The 26,100-nt window shown below is 35.6% G+C and overlaps 1 pseudogene; it reads left to right on the forward strand.

The window, feature by feature from the left end:
- The first annotated feature begins 5,607 nt into the window (after window positions 1-5,607).
- On the forward strand, window positions 5,608-24,467 carry LOC112923646 (transmembrane protease serine 11B-like; annotated as a pseudogene).
- The last annotated feature ends 1,633 nt before the right edge of the window (window positions 24,468-26,100 follow it).

The following is a 26,100-nucleotide window of genomic DNA, read 5'->3' on the forward strand; positions in this document are numbered from 1 at the left end:
CTAGGTTACACCAGTTTCCTTGAGAATATGAAGTTAGTTTCCTTGTTATGGATTTCATACACAGGGAATAGGATAGCTCTTACTCTAAGTTAACAAAATAACATCTTGGTCAGAAAAAATATGTTTCGTGAGTTTAATAAATATGAAATAATTCCCTACAGCTTGAGCATATGGACTTTATTGGTAAAACTGAGCTTCTAATTTTGCTATATTTAAAAAAAGGCTCTGTTGGTTCACCAGCTAAGCTAACCCAAAATATTACTGCAAATGCAAAAGAAAATGTATTAAGAAGAACCAAATACTATGTAGGAATAAACGAACAAAGAAAGAAAGGAGAAGAGGTGCTTGTATTCTGTTCCATGTTGTAAGAATCAGACAAGCTATAAGTCTTTATTGAGACTCTGGAATTGGGGCACCTGGGTGGCTCTGTCGGTTGAGCATATCAGACTCTTGATTTCAGCTCAAGTCATGATCTCAGAGTTGTAAGATCGAGCCCTGCATCAGGCTCCATGCTCGGTGTGGAGCCTGCTTAAGATTCTCTCTCTCCCTCTGCCCCCCTTCTCATGCTCTCTCTCGCTCACTGTCTCTTAAAAAAACCTGGAAGGTATGGAAAATTAGTATAAGGCATAAGGCATAAACCCTATACCTCAGGACTTTATAATCTACTTGGGGAAATATATATGGCACAAATAGAATAGAAATCAATAATTAGTTGTTATAAGGTATGTGAAATTTTATCACAAAAATAATAAAACTAATGTGGGCTGGAGTTTTTGTAGACGATTCAGTAGAAGGTATTAAGATGGTTTTCAAGGATTTTAAAAATAAATGGATATAGATACAAATAAAAAGATAAAGCTTTGGGGGAAAATATACACCCAGGAAGAGGAAGTACCATCAGGGGTTGGATAATTCCAGTTACTGCAAGCATTTGAATAATTCTTATCCAAGCTGACATGGAGACTTCATGGTTGAATTGAAGCTAGGACATGTCTGTGGGAGTGTCCTTGGAACAAACGTATATTCTATAACTCATTCATTTAAAGAATGATGACTCAACAAGACCATAACTATAATATGACATCTGTGCTTTTCCTTTAAAACTGACAGGACTTTTGTGATTATGGGGCTGAGAAGACAAAAATGGCACAAGTATTGAAATTTTAGGCTTTGTTCAAAATGGGAGAAAGGTTTATCCTGTTTCAACAGCAGCACTGTTCATCCATGGAGAGTTGGAGAACCACACCAGTCCATAGTTTTTATTTCTGATACTAGAAGCAAATCAAAAGGAAGAAGAGATACATATGAGATCATTGATGTCTAATAGAAACACTTTCAAATCTTTTTTGTTTTAAAAATATCTATTTGACAATAAACTTTATATAACATTTGTATTTGTTACAGATGATATTTCTATTAGCTGTTTCAAGAGATCAATTCCTGGGCAGCCCGGTGGCTCAGCGATTTAGCGCCATCTTCCACCCAGGTTGTGATCCTGGGAGACCCAGATCAAGTCCCACGTCAGGGTCCCTGCATGGGGCCTGCTTCTCCCTCTGCCTGTGTCTCTGCCTCTCTCTCTCTCTATGTCTCTCTCTGTGTCTCTAATAAATAAATAAAATCTTTAAAAAAAAAGGAGGGAGAGATAAATTCCTGGCTCTCAGTGAATTGGTAAAATGGAAAGTTTATTTCAAGTTCATGAAAAGTCCAAAATGTGGTATATTTGAAAAAGGTAGGTAGCAATTCTTATGGTAATGATTATGTCAGCTTTGGAAACTTAAGTTTTTTTCCTAAGAATTTGTTTACCTCATATAAATTTTAAAATTTATTTGCAATAACAGAGCTATTTCCCACCTTGTTTTATAATGCCAACATAACTTTGACTACAAACCTTAACAAGGACATTAAAAGACAGGAAAATTGTGCCATCCTCTCTCAGAAAGATGGACGTAAAAGTCCTAAACAAAACAACATATGAAACCCAGCGATACATAAAATGTATGTTAAATTGCAATCAAGTTGAGATTATTCCAGAAATACAAAGTTGGTTTAACACTGAAATATCAATTAATGTGACTTACAACATGGATCAAATAAAGGTAGAAAAGAGGTGTGGTTATCTTAATTATGTAAAAAAGCCTTTGATCAAATTCAAGTTCATTTATTATAAAATATATCAAACCGAAAACAGAAGATAACTTCCTTAATCTGATAAAGTGACAGCAAAATTCTTTTGAATGGTGAAACACTGAGCGCCTCTCCCTGAAATTGAGAGCAAAGGAAGAATACCTGCTATCACCATTTTTTTCAACAATGTACTAGAGTTCTGTGACACAAGGCTAAAACAATGAATCAGGCAACCAGTTGGCCAAAACAAAATAAAAAAATAAGCAATGGGAAAGAAGTAATAATTCTATTCTTATTTGCAGATGACTTGATGATGTAGGTGTATGGTAAATATTCAAAAGAATGTTCAAATTTTAAGAAATCAAATAAGTTTTCTGGAAAGAAGGTCAATATACAAAAATCAATTTTATTTCTATATGCCAGCAACAGATATAACATGAAATTTAAAGAATAATGCCATTTACAATAGGACAGAATAAATCAAATACAATTGACCTTAGAATAATTATAGGTTTGAACTGCACAGGTCCACTTACAGATTTTTACAGCACTATAAATGTATTTTCTCTCCCTTACAATTTTTTTTAGTGATAATTTTCTTTTCTCTAGCTTACTTTATTGTAAGAACATAATGTATAATACATATAACATACAAAATATGTATTAACTGTTTGTGTTGTTGGTAAGGCTTCCAGTCAACAGGAGGCTGTTAATAGTTAATTTTGTGGGGCTCAAGTTATATGTACATTTTCGACTGCATGGGGGTGGGATGGTGTCAGCACCCATAAACCCTTTGTTGTTCAGTCAACGATATATGTACTCAATGCTATAAATTTCCTTCTATTCACTGCATTCTATAAATTTTGATAAGTTGTGTTTTGTTTTCATTTAGTTCCAGATGTTTTAAAATTTCTCTTGAGGGTTCTCTTGAATGACTGATGTTATTTAGTAGTATGTTATTTAATTTCCACATAACTTGGGATTTCCAGTTACCTCTCTGTTATTGCTATATCTAGTTTAATTTCATCATGGTGTGAAAGCTGACATTGTATGATTTCTATTCAAGGTGTATTTTGTTGTCCATAATGTGAACTCTCTTGATAAATACTCCATGTGATCTTGAGAAGAATATGTACTCTATTGTTGTTGGATGAAGTAGTCTATAGATTCAATTATATTCAGTTGACTGGTGTCAAGTTCAACTATATTCTTACTGATTTTCTGTCTGCTGGATCTGTCCATTTCTGATACAGATGTGTTTCTATGTAGGTCTGTGGTGATGCATTCATCTATTTCTCCTTGTAGTTCTATTGCTCTTTGCCTCATGTAGTTTGACACCATAGTTAGGTACATACACATTAAGGACTGTTATGTCCTTTCAAAGGCATTCTTCATTTCTGTTATAGTGTTGTTTTCATTTTTTTTAACCTCTAGCATTTCATTGTTGAATTTCCATCTCTCTGTTTACATTTCCCATCTGTTCTTGCATGTCCTCTACTATATCCATTAAAGCTGTCAGCATATAAACAGCACAGTTGTTTTAATATCAACCATAGTTGTATAATAATTCCAACATCCCTATCATGTCTGGTCCTGATGCTTGCTCTCTGTCTCTTCAAACTGAGAGGATTTTTTTCTTTTGTTTTTTTGCCTTTGGGTATGTTTTGTAAATTTTCCCTCATAGCCAGACATGATGTACCAGGTAAAAGGAACTACTATAACTCCGAAGAGGAAACCCAAAATGAGTATAATTATTCTCACTGGTAATTAGGGAAATTTAAATGTAAATCACAATGAAATACAATTTGATTTACATCAGAATGATGGCAATATTAGTTATATTAAAATTGATACCCTGTGAAAAATCATTTGTCAGAAACTTCTGCTGAATTGTAGCTGATGTCAACTGAGGAAGAAGCCAGCATAATGGACCTGATCAAACACAGAGTTATTAGGATTATCCATTTACCACAAGGCTGTTTCTTGGGTACACCTTCTGGTGACCAATCTAGGAGTAGGTTATTATTTTTTTTCTTTAAACACATAAGCCGAGATAGTTTGTGATTCCCTTGATGACTCCTATCTTGAAACTATAGAAATATGGTAGTCATTAATACTAGTCAGACGAGTTTCATCATATTTGTTCTCTACATTTCACCCAGCCCATAAAAACAAACCAATCAACACTGGTTGTAGCACATAAACCTGGAAAACATTGATCTCTTTAAAAGATACATCAGAAGGCCCTTATTTTAATGATCACTATCATCATTTTCACCATCATCATCATCATCATCATCATCACCACCATCTTTGTCCCTGACAACACCACAACAATCAGAGTACTATGGACAGGTAAATGGAATTTTATTTTGGAGATTAAGTCTACAAACCCTAGCAAGTTATTAGAATATTTTCTAGCTTTTTGTTAACGTCCTGCTCTCTCTAATTTAGTTTTTTTTTCTGGACACCGCTAAAAAACATACTACTGTTCCTGAGATCTAAAGGCTCTGCAAAGTCAGAAAATTTCAGGAAGTTGGAAAAAAGTAATCCAACCAGCAAATTTTGCTTACTTTTTAAAAAATAAGAACACTACAATTTTTGTTCTCTAATAATATAATTTAACTCATATTTTCTCGTAGGAAAATATTTTCTTGGAAATAATTAAAAAATATAAAATCATTATAGATTCTTGGAATAATGTATTTTATAACCCAGGTCCTGAATTGGCAGCTGGTAGACTGCAGAGGGTCCTCAAAACTTCATAGATTTTCTATTTTTTTTAAGGCTTTATTTATTTATTCATGAGAGACACAGAGAGAGGCAGAGACATAGGCAGAGGGAGAAGCAGGCTCCATGCAGTGATCCCCATGTAGGATAGAACCCCGGGACTCCAGGATCATGCCCTGAGCCAAAGGCAGACGCTCAACCGCTGAGCCACCCAGGAGTCCCACTTCGTAGATTTTCAAATGAATTCCCTTTATAGGCTCTCTACTTTTCCAGAATTGCAGAGGAAAGTTAGAGGTGAGGCCATTCAATTCATTTGATCATCAATTTCTCTTATTCACAACTCTTTCCCTAATAAAGTCCTCTATGAAAAAAAAAAAAGATTTATCTTCATCAAACTTGGGCAATTCTGCTTTGGAATCTTACTTTAACGCTCTTCACTGTATAATAAAATTCAAGTGCATCTAATTCAAGTGGCCCATAAATGAAATTCTAATAAATGAAAACTACAGTTTTTAAAATGCTTTGCAGTTTAACTGCTAATGCAATATCAGAAGGTGGTTATAAGAAATCTGATCTAGGAAATGATATCTCATATGGACTGTGGATATAAACTATAGTGAGACTAATGCTTTAAAATTGTGAATCATACAGTTACCATTATTTTTATTGACATTATTGTAATTTGATTAAGTGGAATGTTTGATTATGCCAGAATAGTGATAATCCCTTACTTAAATTCCATTCTATACAACAATGAGGTAGGTATAGTTTAATTAAGTATATGGAGTTGATTAAATTTATTGAAGATTAATTTTTAACCTTTTCTTTTTTGTTGTTGTTGTTAAATTGTTCATTCTGGAATGCAGAGTTATGTCTTAAAAAATGGCCAAAATTAATTTGGTAAATGAGAAAGTAAATTGTTTCATGAATGGAACTTTTAAAATATTTAGAACATCATTTAAATAATTTCAGCTATTAATAAAAAATAATTCCTAGAGTCCATGCATCACATTTACTAGAGGAAAGGTTGAATAAAACATAAATTACTGTGATTTTGTTAGGTATAAAAGTATTTCCTTAATTATTTATGATAGGAAGAAATCCATACAGAAAGGGAAAAGAACCATCAGTGCTATAGTCAACAAAATGTATTCTTTAAGCTGTAACATAGTAATTACTTGTATAGAAACCATTTCAAAAAAAAAAAAAAAAAAGAAAGAAAGAAAGAAACCATTTCAGGCACGTTCGAGTCACTATTCAGGCTACATAATGTTAAAGTCCCTTAAACTAATTTGCACGTCTCAGACGAAGCTACCAGACTAAGTTACAACTGGCTAATCCAAAACAAATTTGAGACCCCAATATCACAGAAAACATTTCTAGTTATTAGAAGACATTTATTATCAGATAGTCATAAGGTTAGAAATAGCTATTAATTACCTTAATTGAATATTCCTTTTATGTTTATTCCCCGGGGACTCCAGATGCTATTCATCTAGTGTAAGAAACATAATACCTGAATAGCTTGTTTGCTCTGATGAGATTAAACAGCAGGATTCCAATATGAAAGCATACATGGAATGCACCTGAAATAGGGAGTTTCTTTGAAGAGCTTTGGCAAATAATTCTGGTTCTGGGAAACACTAATTAACAAGTCATCAAAGGAGTATAAAGAAGAGGTAGGATTAAGAATAGAGAACAGAGCAGAGAGGAAATAAGACTGGGTGGAGTTGCACAGTTGTGTAATAAGGTAATATTTTTTTAAAAGAACTTATCTACCTAAAAATAAACTGGTCCTAGAGGGATCAAAACATAAAGATTCTAATATTCATAGGGAATATCTAATGGGCTAAATATATCCCCTGATTACAAATTCTTCTGTTTTGTAAGTTTTGTTTAGGACAAGGTGGAATACAAAAGATTGAGGCTGCAGCTAAGGCTGTTCTGAAATCTGAAATCAGATTTTTATGTGTTTGTTATCGCTCTTCCTCCAAATTAGCAATTTCATGACATCATGTCTTTCAAAACATGAAGGATAACTAGTGTCCACATTTTATGTATATTAGACTGAGGGTAGCCATAAGACCTAATTGTAAACCTAGACCACTCCATTTGGATAATGCCAAGTCACCATATTTTCTGATTATTTTTCATCTAATTGATTGGTTTTGATGATGAAACTTACGTGTCTCTTAATTTATATTATACAAATAATCCATTTTATTGTCGAAACATTAGGAAATGTAGTTAAGAAAAAAGTAAACAGGGCACCTGTGTGGCTCAGTCAGTTGAGTGATTGCCTTCAGCTCAGGTCATGATCCCGGGTTCCTGGGATCAAGCCCCACATCAGGATCCCTGCTCTGGAGGGAGTCTTGCTCTACATCCTTCCCTCCCTCTGTCTCCCATCAATAAATTAATAAAATCTTAAAACAACAACAAAAAAAGAAAAAAAAAGACAACAAGAAAAAAAAATCTACCCATAATCTCATAACATGGGATAACTGTGGTAGATATCGTGATATTCCCTTCCACATTTAATTAAAATTTATAAATGGTTAAACTACATGTTTGTTTATACATGTATATGTGTCCATGAATATGATGTGACTATAGCCACAAAATACAACCAGACTACACCTAGTGTTTTGTAACCTGCTTTAGATAAATAAAAAAAGCAAATCAATTTCTCTTCAGCAACATGAGGATAGAAACCACATAGATCTTGCTCACTGCTTTATCCCCAGAAGCTAACACAGTACTCAAATCTGATTTGTTAAATGAATGAGCATTAGGGTCTATCCTCTTTAAGATGTAAAAGGTTTCTGCATTTCATGCTAACATAGAGGCCTAATCATAATTTATAAATTATGTTGCATGAGCTGAAGGAGAGCCAGGTAAATTTTGAATATCTATCATCTGATTTGAGCCATTTTCTTCCTTTCACAGGTATGGCATATCCTCCCAGAAAAGATCTTGGCCAGTATGGATAGTGATACTTATTTTTCTTGGAGTGACAGCAATCTTGGAAGTAACTATTCTTGTTCATTTTCTGGCAGTTAGTCAGTATTGACTATTTTTCATTTTCACCCTTACTACTAAATCTCCTTTTATTTTTAGAAATTGATAAGAAACAACATGAATATTAAATTTCTTCATGGAAATTTTCTCAAATCTATTTACTATGTTATTTCAACATAATAATTCTCTATTATTGAATACCCAGATTTACAAATGTTTTTGAATCGAATGCCTCCTTGACCCACTCTGTAACTTATAATATACTTAGTAATATACTACCAACTATGAGAGTATGTGCAAGACTGAAAAGTTCAATATTTTGGGGCCAAAATGCATTGTCAGTAAAGGAGCTTATGCAGTAGGTTAGTAGTGGAATTGTTATACATTTTAGTAAATATATCTAAAAATTTGGAAATCCCTACTCTTTTTAGTTCATTTCTGTTTTTTTTTCTGAAAGGAAATTTTATTTTATTTTATTTTTTTAAATAATAAATTTATTTTTTATTGGTGTTCAATTTGCCAACATACAGAATAACACTCAGTGCTCATCACATTTCTGGTTATTAAGACATAATTGCTAAATAGCAATGGATAATCCATAAGTGCCTCATTTTAAAAAAAAATTAAATTCAATTTAATTAACATGCAGTGTATTATTAGTTTCAGAGGTAATTTAGTGATTCTTCAGTTGCATAGAACACCCAGTGCTTATTACATCAAGTGCTCTCCTTAATGCCCATCACCCAATTATTCCATCCCCCCACCTACCTCCCCGCTAGCAGCCCTCAGTTTGTTTCCTGTAGTTATGTGTAAAATCATATGGTATTTGTCTTTCTCTGACTCACTTATTTTGTTTTGCATAATACCTTCTAGTTCTATCCTTGTCATTGCAAATGGTAAGATTTCATTCTTTTTGATGGCTGAGTAATACATATACCACCTCTTCTTTATCCATTCACCTGTCAATGGTATCTGGACTTTTTCCATAATTTGACTATTGTGGACATTGCTGCTATAGCAGCAATGGGGTCTAGATGCCCTTACAATTCACTATGTTTGTATCCTTTGTATAAATATCTAATAGTGCAATTGATGGGTCATAGGGTAATTCTTTTTTTTTACCTTTTTGTGGAACTTCTATACTGTCTTCCAGAGTGGCTGCACCAGTTTACATTCCCACCAACAGTGTAAGAGGGTTCCCCTTTCTCTGCAGCCTCACCAACATTCATTGTTTCCTGAGTTGTTAATTTTAGCTATTCTGACTGGTGTGAAGTGGTATCTCATCGTGATTTTGATTTGTATTTCTCTGATGCCCAGTGATGTTGACCATTTTTTCATGTGTCTGTTGTCTATTTGTATGTCTTCTTTGGAGAAATATCTGTTCATGTCTTCTGCCCATTTCTTGACTGGATTCTGTGTTTTTTGGGCAATGAGTTTGATAAGCTTTTTATAGATTTTGGATGCTAGCCCTTTATCTGACGAGACAGATATCTTCTTGCAAATATCTTTTCCCATTCTGTAGGTTGCCTTTTAATTTTGTTGATTGTTTCCTTTGCTGTGCAAAAAGCCTTTTTATCTTTATGAGGTCCCAATAGTTCATTTTGCTTTTGGTGCCCTTGCCCTTGAAGATGTGTTTAGCAAGAAGTTATTGTAGCCAACGTCAAAGAAGGTGCTGCCTGTGTTTTCCTTTAGGATTTTGATGGATTCCTGTCTCATATTTGGGCCTTTCATTCACACAAATGTCTCATCTAATAGATAGTAGAAGTGACTGAATGTTTATATAAATTTGATCTTTATTTTTAAAATTGGGATCCCTGGGTGGCCCAGCGGTTTGGCGCCTGCCTTTGGCCCAGGGCATGATCCTGGAGACCCGGGATCGGATCCCACGTCGGGCTCCCAGTGCATGGAGCCTGCTTCTCCCTCTGCATGTGTCTCTGCCTCTCTCTCTCTCTCTTTGTGTGTGTGACTATCATAAATAAATAAAAATAAATAAAATAAAATAAAATAAAATAAAATAAAATTAACACTACATTCAGAAAGCTTGTTTTTAAATCCTTAAATTTGTGTAGCTATTTAATGTTTTCAAAGAAATTTGACACCCATTATTCCACTTGATCCTCATAATAATCTTTTGAGCTAGGGAGGGTAGAGGGTGTACATCATCTAGAAAGTGAATGGGAATGTTTGTAATGTTTCCTGTATCAGAAGTGGTTAGAAAGAGTAACTGGGTAATCACTAGGCTAAGAATTTAGATTACGTATGAAATTAGGTTTCAGGGCAGTCCCGGTGGCCCAGCGGTTTAGCACTGCCTTCCGCCTGGGGTGTGATCCTGGCAACCTGGGATTAGTCCCACGTCGAGCTCCCTGCATGAAGCCTGCTTCTCCCTTTGACTGTGTCTCTGCCTCTCCCTCTCTCTCTCTGTGTCTGTCATGAATAAATAAATAAAATCGAAAAGAAAAGAAAATTAGGTTTCATCTACAGTACACACTCAGATGGTTTGTTAGTGGTTGCCTGGATTGCTGTTTTGAGGTGAATATTGAGGGTATTCCTGGCTTCAGTGGGGCAGTGACATCTATTATCATACGAAGAAAGGATGGTGATCACTTCATCAATGCTGGGTAGTTGCCATTTCTAGAATGAGTGAATATCCACTCCCTTTCATTGCTTTCCTCTTCCCTTCTCTCTCCCTCTAATTATTTAAAAATCTGGGTCAAACGTTAATTTTGAGACCAAGATATGGAGGGACTAAAGGCTACTTGTTATTTTAAAATTCTTTGAGTATTTCTTTGTTTCGCAGGAAAGATTTTCTATTACCAAGGTGATTTTCATATTTCTGGAGTTACATACAATGATAGCTGTGAGAATGGAGCTTCACAAGTCAGCACAGATATGAACAAAAATATAGAGACTAAGGTAAGTCCAAGATTTCTTTTAATAATTTCATAATAAATTTGTTTGGAACAGATATGGTGGCTACTTTGTTTCTTTCTCTTGACAGATGTCTGATGCTTTTCAAAATTCTAGTATATATAAGAAATATATCAACTCTCAGGTCATCAAAATTCTGTAAGTATGAATTCAATCAGGATCTTATGGAAAGGGAGGTAGATGATATGTCACATCAGCCATAGTTTTAACAGCAATAGAAAAAATACAAAGAGAGAAGGAAAGAAGGAAAAGAAGAAAGAAAAAAGAAAGAAAGAAAGAAAGAAAGAAAGAAAGAAAGAAAGAGAGAAAGAAAGAAGAAAGAAAGAAAGAAAGAAAGAAAGAAAGAAAAAGAAAGAATTCTCCATAAATTAAAATGCTATTGCAATTAAACTTCTGTTCAGAGTAGGAACTGTTTTGTACAAATCTGTAATCTCCGTACTTGAAGGGGAATTTTAAGGTTGTTGATAGCAGTCAGTCTCAACTGACTACGATGATGAAAGATAATTGTAACTTTAGAAAACAGAACCCCACCTGATTATTTTGCTTCTCACATACTAACCTCTCCTTCTCCCATCCACACCCATCTGGCCATACCTTTCCTAAAATAATCTTTTGGTCTCTTTAGTAATCATTATCACTATAATGACCGTGAAGCAAAGTGAATTTAAACATCATTTAAGATAACATTTGTCCAAATATGTCTTTGAAATATGCTTGAGTTTGGTGGTAGTCAGGAGGGTTGCAGAGGGGAAGGGTATCTGGAGCATGGGGGATGAGTGATAAAGGGAGAGTATACTTATATTTTGGTAACGGCCAGTATCCATTTTAGGGGAATTCTGAACTTCCAGAACAAAACAAAAATATCCAGCTGGACAAAAAAACCCAACCAACTAACCTACTTACCAACAGACAAACAAAAAACCTTCAAAAACCCTTCTATTGAAAATAGAGTTGTGGGTATTTTTAAAAATTGTGATTTGGTTTGAAAATCTCCCAAAATGAATTAATCTCCTTCTCTAATTAATAAAAAGGATTAATAAAATATATAACATATATAAATATATAATTATATATTATTATATTAATATATCATATATATTATTAATTTATAATAAATAAATAAATAAATATATATAAAATGGAGAGTCTCTTTATCCTATAGAGGCATCTTTCTGAGCTTTCCCATTGTACAGATCTATTGGGGTAGAGATGTATAAGAAATTATAGGTAGAAGCTTAGTCTGGCTCCTGAATATACAGTAGGTGTTCTTTTTTGAATGCTTCCTGGTCCTGAATTTATCTCTTTATCTAAAGTTATTAGAAAATATTGTACAGGGATGCCTGGGTAGCTCAGCGGTTAAGCGTCTGCCTTTGGCCCAGGGTGTGATCCTTGGAGTCCTGGGATCAAGTCCCACATCAGGCTCCCTGCATGGAGCCTGCTTCTCCCTCTGCCTGTGTCTCTGCCTCTCTCTCTCTCTCTCTCTCTCTCTGTCTCTCATGAATAAATAAAATCTTTAAAAAAAAGATATCTGTACAAAGACATGGTTTTTACTGTTATAATAAAATCTTACATCAATCATTTGTTGGCCAGTACTCAGTTTCTCACATACTGGAAATATTCTGATTTCTAGTTTGTAGTTCACATCTTCTCACATGACCAATACCTTTGAACCAGTTAGAAGATTTTTATACACACTGAGACAATATCTGTGTATTGTTCTTTAATATATCCAATGGAAATAATATAATTGAAATATAGGAAATTCAATGTGTTCACAAAACATCTACAAAAATAAAAAAAGAGCACACTAGAGCATTTCAGTTGTTTCTAGTCCTGATCGCAATGGCTCAAATGTACAGTTGCAGCTGACATTCAAATTTCCTCCAGCAAAGAGGAATAGCATGAAGACTGAAACTGAAGCTATCTTATATCAGATATTGAAAGACAACGTGGCATCCTGGAATGCAGTCCCTAATTCCATTAGACTCATAGGTATTTCACTTTTTTCCTTTATTTTCTATTACTTAGGTTTCTGGACTTTTTGAAAGAAAGTACTAGGGAAAAAAATTAACCAGGAGTTTCAGGAATTTGCTTTGGGAAAAAAAATATACTTCTCAAATTCTGGTATGCCTACCAATGAGTTGGCATATAAGGGGCAGTGGCATAAAATCTTTGACAAGTGATAGGAAGGAAGGCTAAATGTGGGCTTGCATGTAAACTTGGAAGGCTTCACATTTATGTATGAAAAAGGGGGTCAAGGATCCTAATTGAAGTATTATTCCTCCCTTCCCTCTACTCTTGTCAGGGTTTCATTATAGGAAACAGACTGTGCTTACTTGATCATTCAGTGTGGAGATTGCTAGGTAAGAAGGGAGTTGGGGATACAGAGTTCTCACTGCTTCTTGTGGAAGAATGGGAATGATACTAACAAAGAAAAAAATTGTCTGGAATAATGTTCTAGAAAACAAAGGAAGAAAATGATAGGATCTTGCCTCAGTACAGAAAGTGAAGTCTGTAAAGATCTTGAAGATCTTGCAAAGGTCTTGAAACTCTCACTTGGATTGTTAAAAGACCTGTTAGGTGATAAGCATGTAGTTCAGAGCCTAGTTTTGTGGTTCTCTCAGATTGACAGTTGATCCTAGTGTCCTTGAAGGCTACCAAGGCCAACAACTGCCAGTTATAGCTCCTTTGCCTCAGAATACCTGTCACCAGTTGACCAGTCATGAGAAGTGAGTTTGAGATAGAACTTCTCAAAAGAACACTACAATTGCTCTGTGGGTACCACTTGGTAAAGAAGGCTGCCCTTCTATGTCTTAGGGGTTTAGAGACAGCACTTGGTGGGTCTTCTTGTAGTTCCATACTCTTTCTCTTTAAAATTTCTTCCCAGGGGCACCTGGGTGGCTCAGTTGGTTAAATATCTGACTCTTGGTTTCTGCTCAGGACATGGTCTCAGGGTCATGAGATCGATCCCTGCAATGAGCTCTACACTCATCCAGGAGTCTGCTTCAGACCCTCCCTCCCCCATCTGCACCCCCCCCCCTTACACTGTTTCTCTCTCTCTAGTAAATGGGTGAATCTTTTGAAAAAAAAAAAAAAAGTCTCTTCCCAATAGAAAAGAGACTTGAATTTAAGTTAAATTCTTAAAATTTCATAAATCAGCCATAGTTATGAGATGACTCTAAAGAGAAGGATAGGCCCAATGAAATGAAAATTTAATTGGAATTTTTTCCTTTGTAGATAACAGTATTTCAGAGAGATGAGAATTCTCATAAGGAAAGATATCCAAAGATAATTAATTCCATGCCCCTCTTTTAGTGAGAATATAAACTTCTCACCTTAGTAAATATTTTGCTGCCACTATTACAAAATTGAGAGCTTTGTTTTTTATTTCCTTTTCCTCTTTCCTAGACTACCTGGTAGACATGTGGAGAGATGGTTAAAATATAACAAGTAGGAGAGAGAGGGGCTGGTAACTGATATGTGAACTAGTCTGAATAGTTAAATACTGAGTGTAATTGAGCTAAGAAAGTTAGCATGTATGTTCTTGGATTGAAGATAATTGCTTAATGATATTTTATTTTTTTATGTTTTTTTTTAATTTCAGAAATTAGCAAAGCTAATGTTGAAATACTTACCAACAACTGTAAGTTTAGAAACTATGATAAATTTAACACATTCACAAATATTTCTCTATCATTATTCTAAAAAGTGTCTTGAAATATATTGTTTGGAAATCCATTAAATAGTCTGCCAAAGTTATTGTATAAACCAGATATATATGGAATTTCATTTTGAAAAACACTGACTTATGAATTTTAACATTTGTAAGGAGTTGTCCAAAAGAATGAAATGAGAACTGATTTCAAAGAATGGAATCATGAGTGAAAACTATCATATCTGAGTAAGTTAAAATAAAAAAGATTGAAGGTATAAAAAGACAACTTAAGATAATAAGAAAATATAAAAGTAGGCTATATCAAATACATTTATTATAAGATAAAAAAATAGTTCTGTGTCTTTTAAATGAATTCTTTTTAGGGCATCATATTGCCCACAAGATACATCTATGCATTCATTTATTCAATGGATTATTTATGGCATATCTATTATCTACATGGAACTTTACAGATAGCATTTCGTATGCTGTATAAGATGCCGACATTATGAAGTAAAGTCTCCACCTTCCAGAAATTTGCAATCTACTTGGAGAGATGATAATTGTAACAAATAGATAAAATAAATTTTGTCAAAAGGTGATTGAGAGTGAAAAAGAGGATAAGTAAAAGTTACCAAACCAAGACGAAGTTGGGTACCATGATCACGGGGTAGTCCAGAGAAGGCACAACAAGCTTAGTAGATGCTGGACAATCATTCAAGGGTTTCAAGTAATGTTTTAAGATGTGTTTCTTGTAAAGCATAATCAAAGATAGCTGCTCTTATGTAAATAAATCCTTTCTTCAGGTTGTGGAAGACCAACCAACAGTATCACAGCAGACAACTGAATTGTGAATGGGAAGAATGCTCTGGTGGGGGCATGGCCATGGCAAGGCAGCATGCAATGGAAAGGTCAACACAATTGTGTGGCATCTCTTATCAGCAGCTGGTGGCTATTATTGGCAGTTCACTGCTTTGCTGAGTGAGTGTGAAAGTCTGGCTAAATGTAGGATTCAGGTATAGGCCTATTTTTTTGGTTATTTGTGGGGATTGACCTAAATGACCTAAATATGTGAACATTCACCAAGGCCAAATGAAATTTATAATTACCTGCATAACTGAAGAGGAACAGAGGCATTTAAATTTGTCGAAAAGGAAGGGCACCTCGGTGGCACAGTTGGTTGAGTATCCAACTCTTGGTTTCATCTCAGGTGGTGATCTCAGGGTGAAATGGAGCCTTGCATCAGGCTCCAGGCTCAGCATGGAGTCCACTTAAATTTGTCTCTCCCCCTCCCTTTGTCTTCCCCCCATGCTTGCACACGTTCACTCTCTTTCTCTTTCTCTCCCTCTCTAAAATAAGTAAATAAATCTTTAAAAAATTGTCAAAGAGGAAAAGTGAGTAGAAGTAATTCACATTTTGGGATCCCTGGGTGGCGCAGCGGTTTGGCGCCTGCCTTTGGCCCAGGGCGCGATCCTGGAGACCCGGGATCGAATCCCACATTGGGCTCCCGGTGCATGGAGCCTGCTTCTCCCTCTGCCTGTGTCTCTGCCTCTCTCTCTCTCTCTCTCTCTCTCTCTCTGTGACTATCATAAATAAATAAAAATTAAAAAAAAAAAAGAAGTAATTCACATTTTCCAAATAGCTACTTCGGCTTGACGTTAAATACTTTATTTACATCATTTTATTTAATCATAACAATAAATACGCATGGAAGGTATAATTTAAAGATGGAGAAACTAGAGTTCAGAAATGGTGCTGTAACTTGGCAAAGGTGATACAACTACTAAAGAACAGAAGTTGAATGTGACCCCAGGTATGGCTGACTCCAGTTACTGTGTGTTTATTTGTCTTGCCCTCTAGGAGTTTACTACCTAACCAAAGATATTTGAATGAGATATACTGGAGGTACTCGTCAGCATAGAGTAGTAATATACCACATATACAATAACACAGTAAATTCTGTGAAATTTTGATGAGGAAGGAGAACATAGCCAGCTGACAGATGAAGATGGTAATATATGACCCAGACCCTAAAGATTAAAGATTTGATTGATAGGATGGGTAGATGGGAAAGAACAATATGCATTTTGGATTTGGAAAACCACCTTCTTCAGATGTCTTAGGTGGAACAACAAAAGTTGTGTTCTCTAGACAGTAAACAAAAAGAGCAATTTGAAGTAGAGAAGATTTGTAAGAAGAAACATTAGAAAATGCACTCCAGAGATCCCTGGGTGGCTCAACAGTTTGACGCCTGCCTTTGGCCCAAGGCGTGGTCCTGGAGTCCCTGAATTGAGTCCTGCATTGGGTTCCTGGCATGGAGCCTACTTCTCCCTCTGCCTGTGTCTCTGCCTCTCTCTCTATGTCTATCATGAATAAATAAATAAAATCTTGAAAAAAAAAAAGAAAATGCACTCCAAAAATTTGTTGTGTTGCCTGGGCACATTTCTAGTTGACAAGATGCTTACTTCCTGAGGAAGTCTTTCTTACAAAGCATGGTTGCAGGATTTGTCTCTGACGCAATTTTCAAAAAGTAGTCCATAGATAGGGGACTACCAGAGGACTCGTTAGAAGTGTGGATCCTTAAACATCAACATAAATCTTAGGATGTGGAGCCTGAATTGATTCTAAGGCAGTAGAGTTTAAGAAACACATTGAGTGTATGGAGTCACTGAAGGTTTTAGAATGTGAGAAGGATTGAAGAATGTTGCCATTACATGAAGGTCTTGAAAAATAAAAACAAAACAAAAACAAAAATAGCACCTGACATTTTGAGGGAAGGTGAGATAAATTAATGGGATGTTAAGTCCTAAATTGAGAAGGAGTTTCAGTGGGGAGCTAGAGAAATGATCAGAAAATTTAAATTAGAAACCAAGATGCCACGGATTTGGTAAACATAATAGGGTGATTGAGTAAGAACAAGTGGCAATTTTTTTATGTACAAAGATGCCCAGAGCCTGCCACAGGCTCTTGGAATCCAGGCTATTTGGCAATAAGAGTGATTATGGGCCCCATCCACTGAGGCAGCTCATATGACTCCTACCCAAGTCAGAAACTGGTGAGGCTTTGGTAGTAGAAAACATCATTGGCTCTAGTTAGGAGGATTTGCAGAAATCTGACAGCTCTAATAGTCCTTAGCACTATTTTATTTGCCACATCTCTGAGTCAAAGACATCTTTAAAAATAAAAATTTAGCGTTTTCTAGTGTTGGTGGTGAGCCTACTTCATGCTTTATAGTTATGAGATAATGACACTATGAATGCTGTTGTCACTCAAAAACTGCATGTATTTTAATCAAATTTTGTCTTCCAGGAAAAATAATTCAGATGATCGGACTGTCAATTTTGGAACTGTAGTAAATAAAGCATATATGACACAGAAAGTCCAAAACATTATTTTTCATGAAAATTATAGCACGGCTGGGGTTTATAATGATATTGCCCTCATACAGCTTGCTGAAGAAGTCTTTTTCACAAAGTAAATTTGTAGGATTTGTCTTCCTGAAGCCAAAATGAAGCTCTCAGAAAATGCCAGTGTTGTATTATAGGATGGGGAACACTTTATGTGAACGGTAAGTTTTTCTGTAAAAAGGTAATAGCTTCATGGGAATAATTATTTAACCAATCAATCACTCTTTTATGCAATTTATCACTCAGTAAATATTCCAAAAAGAGAACCAAGTGGTGGAATCAAATTGTCTTCAATTTCTAAAATACCTCTGGGGATAAAAATTGGAAAAATTGGAGTTATGTGTGAGGCAGCCAGCTGTAATAAACACCAGAAAGGGACCAATCTATGTTGAGACTGGCCTGGCTCTTGCTGACCAAAAGAATCTACTTTATTCTATAGATGTTCTTTGTCTCAACAATCAAGGATTAAGATCCCCATAATACGCAGAATGTATTGCCTTTAGGTCCCCTTCCAGTGATACTTCAACAAGCCTCTGTGAAGATTATTGACAACAAAGTTTGCAATGCTCCACATGCATTATCTGGCACCATGACTGACAAAATGCTATGTGCTGGATTTATGTCAGGAAAAGCTAATGCATGTCAGGTATGTCTAGACATATTATCAAATCATTTTCTCCCAGAGTACTAATTAAATGGAAGTTTTTATAAACAAAATGTTTTGTGTGTAGTAATGATTTCCATAGAGTAGCTTATTTTGATCCACATAATGGATGTTTATTAATCCCAGTTATGTATCAGACACCAGCCTAGATGCTGGGAGGCACTGGTGAACAAAATCCCTCCTCTCGGGGATCCCTGGGTGGCGCAGTGGTTTGGCGCTTGCCTTTGGCCCAGGGCGCGATCTTGGAGACCGGGATCGAATCCCACATCAGGCTCCCGGTGCATGGAACCTGCTTCTCCCTCTGCCTATGTCTCTGCCTCTCTCTCTCTCTCTCTCTCTCTGTGACTATCATAAATAAATAAAAATTAAAATCCCTCTTCTCATGGAGTTTTCAGTCTAGGAATCCATACCAAGGATAATACTGACACAGTAATAAAATAAATTTGGCCTTATTTTCTAGGCAATCAGCAGAATAGAATGCTGCGTCTTCCTTATCAGGAGATGTAGCAGGGGATCTAGCATGTGCACATGTCACACATTCCTCAGGCTTCATTATGCAACAGCCAACTCATTTTCTTCATAGTCAAGGCTAAACTCATTGGAAGGTCTGCCCAATCTAGCATATGGCGGCTATAGGCGATATATTCTGGTTTGGAGTTGCCCTGGGTTTTGAATAAACCCAAGTTCCATAGTCGTTTGTTTGTTTGTTTGTTTGTTTGTTTGTTTGTTTGTTTGTTTTAAGATATATTTATTTGAAAGAAAGAGACAGAGCATGGGCAGGGGGAGGAAGCAGAGGGAGAGGGAGAAACAGACTCTCCACTGAGCAGGGAGCCTAACCTGGGGCTCGATCCTAGGACCCTGAGTTCATGACCTGAGCCGAAAGCACTGACTGAGCCACTCAGGCACCCCTAAGTTCCACAGTTCTGAACCTAAAAGAGGATGGACTCTTTTCAGAGCCTAGAGTCTTTTGGTAAGTCCAGAGAAGCAGTAAAAAGAAATTCTTTGATGGGACAAGAAACATGTCTTCCTATCTTCTTCTAGAATGATTCTGATGGACCACTAGCTTACTTGGACTCTAGAAATATCTGACACCTTGTTGGCATAGTAAGCTGGGGTGATGGATGAGCTAAAAAGAATAAGCCAGGCATTTATACCTGAGTGACTGCTTATCGTGATTGGATTACTTCCAAGATGGGGCTCAGAAAGAAAAGTTACTTTGGAATGGAATATAAAGACAACAGTAGGGTATTCCTATCCATTGCTTCAAGTCTTTTTCTTTTGATTGTTGATAAATCTTTTTCTTATGTCCAAATACATAAAGGTCTTTATCAATATTTAATTATACCAATAACATTATCCATTCGTTTATTAATTTAAATAATATAGGAAATAGGAGGAAAAAAAGAAAAGATGGCCAAAATATTTTTATTAATTGCCTTGTTCTCATTTAGCTTATCATTATATTCAGAATTTTACCTTAATTTATTTTTCAGAAATTAAAAACTACACATTTTGTTAATATAAGAACATATATGGGTCTAGCAAATAAATTATTTTTCATTCAATGCATAAATTATAATTGCATTTTATTAAACTGGAATATGTCAAATAAATAACATACATTCATTTTTTATTTATATGCAAGATAGTTTGTGTACCTTGTATAGTCATACAATCTTGGAGTGGAGAAGGCATAGGAGCTAGAAGTTTCTCAATTTATAGACAAGGAAACTAAAGACTAGAGAGGAAAAATTATTCTCTTAAAGTCCCTCTTCAGTGGTGACCCTCACATGAACTTCCTCTGCTAGAATTTAGATCCAAAATTAGTCAAGAGTTTAAAAATAATTTTTAGGTTGCAATGATTTATATGACATTTTCTTCATGTCATCTTTTTGTCATTTTTGTTTGCCTTCCTTTGTAGCAAAAATAATGTGAGGTCTCTAAGGGCAGGGGACTGTGTGACACCTACTGTAATAAATGCACTTGCAGTGCATATACAAATAAGTGTATAAGGGCTGACTTAGTAGTCTATGCAAATAATATACTTTTTATAATTTCCCAAAATAAAATAAGTAGCTAAAATTTTTGAAAGCAGCTAAAATAAACTAGAAAAAAAATACTCCTTTCTTCAATTATTTGTGACATTACTCTTTCATTATTATAAGGTATGAATCAAATGATATGTATGATGACAAACCAATCCATAGCATATTTATTGAGCACCTAAAATGTTCCAGGAGCTATCAGTATCTTCTTTCAAGCATGCTGCATTTAGTGAATAAAGATGGGCAATAAACATATAAACAATAATATAAAACATATAAATAAGAAAATTCTGGGTTGTGATAAATGTAATGAAGAAAACAAAAAGTAATATGATAAACAATGGTGAAGCAGATGAGGGGTACTTGAGACTGGAGAGTCTGAATGACTTTTCCAAGAGAGTAGCATTTGAGCTGTACCTAGGTAATGAAGAAGCAAAATATAAACCCAGGAGAAGAGAAATTCAAAGGGAACAAGTGTAAAGTCTTTGAGATAGAAATAAGAAGGTAGACGTGTGGGTAGAAACAAGGCAAACATGACTGAAGTCTTGAGGGTAAATGAGAGATGGTAGAAAGGAGTATATGAAGAGGTGATTGGGGACCAAGTCAAATAGGGCTTTGTAAAGACCTTGGATTTTATTTTATCAGCAGTGAGGGACCCTGGAGTTTTCTAAGCAGATGTGGGAGTGAGATTATCTAATATCATACTTTGGAGGATCGCTTTAACTTTGATGAAGAGAGTCGGCTGGAGTTGGGAGTGAAGGTACATAATGAAAATCAGGAAGACAGATGAGAAAGCTGTTGCACTTGTCCTGGCAAGAAATGAACGCATATTCACCCTCTTCCTTGGGGTTCAGGAACTTATCTAGGTAGGATAATACAAGGAATCCTTTCATAAGGCAACTCAAGGTGGAAGAAAAAGGGCATAGACCTATTTAGTATAACACCACTATTAAGAGATATAAGAGGTATTATTATTGCCTCTTTATCTTGTAGATACTTAATTCAGAAGCCAGATACCTGTGAACTTATTTCCTTCCTCCCCAGCCTTATGAGCTTAGTGTCTTAGTTAGCTTGGGATGCTAAAATAAATCATCTAGACTTAGTGGCTTCAACAATATACATTTATATTTCTTATAGTTTTGAGGCTAGGAAGTCCAAGATTAAGGTGCCAACAGATCTGGTCTTTGGTAAGGACATGATCTAAGGCTCCAGCTCCAAATACCATAATATTGGGGATTAGAGTTTCAACATATGAATTTTGAGGAGGTGCAAACATTCAGTCCATAGACCATAGATCTCAGTCTGTTTCCTGTTTCTTCTGGGGGGAAAATCAGTTAGAGCTGAATGGGTGATTACCGCAGCACAGAAGTGATGGGAAGTGTTAGAGTTTTTATCTTTTATCTAGCTTCAAATTAGCCAACTAGTTTTAGCTTTTTTTTTTTCTAAGATTTTATTTATTTATTCATAAGACACACAGGGAGAGGCAGAAACAGGGGCAGAGGGAGAGGCAGGCTCCCTGCAGGGAGCCTGTTGTGGGACTCAATCCTGGGACTCTGGGATCTCAACCTGAGCCAAAGGCAGACGCTCAACCACTGAGCCACCCAGGTGCCCCTAGTTTTAGCTTTAATAAAGAACTATTAATAATGGCTTCCTTGTTCAAGGATTGTATTTATTTTTTTTTAAGATTCATTTGAGAGAGAGCAAACGAGCAAGAGTATGCATGAGTGAGGAGCACAAGGAGAGGGAGAGAATCTTCAACAGACTCCCTGCTGAGCATGGAGCTTCTACTCAAACTCCAGGTTCCCATGACCTATGAGATCATGACCTGAGCTGAAACCGAGATTCAGATGCATAACTGACTAAGCCACCCAGGGCCCTAAGAATTGTATTTATAATAGAAATATCTCCAATCATTTTCTCTCTGTCTTAGGTCTTTTAACTCATAATCCAGTATTTTGTTCAGACTTTCATATTAATGTGTTTAAGGAATACCCTCACTGAAAAGTGAGCCAGAAAAGAGAAGGTGAAGTGATGGAAAATATAGATAATTATTTTAAATTTATTTCTTTTATTTAGCCTTAGACATACGCCTATGGTCCAAAGCACTCTGGAAACTCTATTCCACTGACTGGAGTTTTTCTTGCATAACTCACAAATATCTTCATGTTCTCCTTACTGAGTTTAAATTTACATAATATGATCAACCCTTTACCCCCACTGCCCTTGCCCCTTTCTCTATACACCACTTAGCCTGGCAAAACCACAAATTTGGTTATATCCCACTCTCCAACTTTCTGGTATATGATACTGTTTGCTGACAGCAGCTGGAGAAAAATGCACACCATGCTGACTAGTCTCACTTTAAAATCATGATCCCAAGCCTCAAATGGGTCCTTAACACTCCTTGAAAATCATTCTGGACTTCTGTTGTCCAATTTCCTCTCATTCTCCTAAATAACTCCTTCATTCCTCTCCTTAACTTCCACAGTTTCTTCTCGTTGATAGTTTTGCTAGCACCTGATAATTTTGCTCATTATTTTACCAAGAAAACAGAAGGAATCAGATGAGAGCTTCTACTAGTGCTTATCATAAAAATCCATTAACCTATTTGTTTCTTGAAAGTCAATAGAGACAAGTGAAGTCTGGAGCTAAATTGCCTGTGTTCAAATCTTAGCTTTGCCACTTACCAGATGTGTGACCTCATGCAAATGCTTGGACATCACCATGTCTTGTTTTCCTTGATATGACGTGGGGATAAGAACAGTATCTACTTCATGGTGTTGTTGTGGAGTTTTGAAGAAGTTAACAAATGCAATACATCTCAAACACATAGCAAATGCAAGATAGAGATTAGCTATTATTGCCATCTGTCTGCCCTTCTGTTACAATAAATCAACTGTTGGATCAACACCAATCTAAGGCCAAACTCTATACTATACCTGTGATATCCTATTTCCATAGACCCAGTAATTTTATAAAATTTACCAGATAAAAACAAAGGTCTTTTTTAAAAAACCCTATATCTCCTTCCTGCCATATTTCTCCCTCAAATACGGTTAAAAGTGTTGTTTCACCTCTTTTCCTTCTATTTTCCCAAACTCACTCCAATCAAGATAGTGACTCAGATACTGCTCTAAAACCACATTTCTCAAGATTATCCGTACATTCCATGTTGCCAGCTCTGATGCTCAATTCTCAGTCTTCCTCTTACTTAGCCTGTCAATAGCTTTTAGTACTATGGATCATGCAGTATTATACACTTGCTTTTCCCTTATTATTTTTTAAAAATATTTTATTTATTTATTTGAGAGAGAGAGAGAGAAAGGAAGAGAGAGAAAGAGAGAGAGAGTGCACATAAGCAGGGGGAGTAGCAAGACAGAAGCAAGTTTCTTGCTGAGCAGAGACCCTAACGTAGGGTTCTATTCCAGGACCCTGGGATCATGACCTAAGCTGAAAGCAGATACTTATCTGACTGAGCACCGAGGTGTCCCTTCTTTTATTTTTTTTTTAATCAGAGTGTAGTTGACATACAATGTTATATTAGTTTGAGGTGTGCAACATATTGATTTGACAGTTATATATGAGATGTATATATGTATATATATAATAAAGATATAATAAATATATACATTATGAAATGCTTACCACAATAAGTCACCATCTGTTACCATATAAAAAGTTATTACAATACTATTGACTATATTCCCTATGTTGCACCTTTCACCCCGTAACATTTATTTTATAAATGGAAGTTTTTACCTCTCAATTCTCTTCAACTAGTTTGCTCGTCCCCCTATCCTCCACCCCTCTGGCAGCCACCAGTTTGTTTTCTGTGTTTATGAGTCTGTTTCTGTTTTTTGTTTGTTTGTTTTGTTTTTCAGATTCCACATAAGTGAAATTCAGATTTGCAGTTTATAGTGATTAATTAAAGGATTCCAGAAAAGACAATTATATGTTATTATATAATATGTTGTGTTTTCTACAATTATTATATTTAATTACGAAAAGAAAACCTCATCATGTTTTCTTATGTTGTTTCCTCAAAATATTTGTCTTCATTTAAAATTTGTCGTAGTTGATACTCATGGTTCTGTAAAGAAACTTTATTTTCTCTAAATAGAGGAGTATGTATCATGTGAAAATTTAATTAAATAATCATCCCTGATTTCATAAGCCTATGTTTATGCTTTTTAAGTCGCACTTATCTCTAAAAAAGTCATTCAGCAGGGCAGGAGTTACTAGCCAGAGTAATAAGAGATTGTCCCCACATTTTTCTCCCAAGTCATTTGATGAAAGAGAATTAGGAGGAATCAAAGCAGCCACAATCAGGGCAGGGACAAAGTCTTAGTCATAGGGAGAATTAGTATAAGAGCACTTCTCTCTAGTGCTTACCATTCTACTCCACCCTGGTCTCAACACCCTTAGAGAATAAAACCTACACTCTATTATGATCTGCAAATCCATTAAAAGTGTGATTCACTCTTCCCATTCCTTAGTCAAGACACAGCTCAGGAGTTACCTTCCACCATAAAGCTTTTCCTGATATCCCTGGGGCTGGTGCTCCAGATTGCCCCAGGCATACACCTGGTTGTTACACTTTCCACAAATTGTAAAACTTCTGTTTATGCATCTGAATATCCTACTAGACCCATGAGTTACTCAAGGGCTCTTTCCCATCTCTGTGTTCCTGGACCTGGGGCTGGTTCAGTGGAGGTAATCATCCTGTCCAAAGGAACGACGCCTGATGCTAGAGACGTCTCTGTTTTATTTCCCATTGTGCCCTTACATTTCACCTGTTCTTCAATCACACTGTTAATGGAGATTTCTGAAACATGCTATCCTGGACCTTTCCAGATGTTGTACTCCTTGCCTGGAATGTCTTTCTCTGACAAACCCCCCTGCCCGGTAAACTCTTCCATTCTTTAAAAAGTAGCTCACACATTTGTGAGATTTTTATCCCCTGTGTTCTCATGGATTTGAAGCTTATTGCCATCAAGCTATCATCTCATCCTGGAAAGTCCTACAAAGCCAACAAATACAATTTATTTTTAGTCAATATTAACTTGGCCCTGACTCCCTGAGAATTTGTATTCTATTGCCGGTTCCAACTTTTTCCGAATATAAACTTTTATTTCATTTCAACAATATTTGAAAAAGAATTTTGGTTATATAAGCAATGTATTAACATAATATCCTTGTGAAAAAAATAAGCCCATTATAGATCAAGCTAAAATTTCTTTAATCACTATTTTCAGTTCTGGTCTCTATCCTTCTCCTTGGGCATAATCATTGATTTGTGAATCTTTCCAGATCTTTTCACATATTTATTTAACATTTCATAAATAAACACTTGCATTTAAGTACATATATTAGCATCCACTTAAAATGTGAAGTATTATTTACTGTTTCTTTTAGGTATTTATGGTATCATGTTGAATCATCATTCTGAATTTCATATTTGTACTCAATATTTCTTGAAGTCTTTTTTTTTTTTGAAGTCTTTTTATATTGATCTACAATTATATCAGT

The sequence above is a fragment of the Vulpes vulpes genome, chromosome 2 (genome assembly GCF_048418805.1).
Source record: "Vulpes vulpes isolate BD-2025 chromosome 2, VulVul3, whole genome shotgun sequence".
NCBI classification, from domain to species: Eukaryota; Metazoa; Chordata; class Mammalia; order Carnivora; family Canidae; genus Vulpes; species Vulpes vulpes.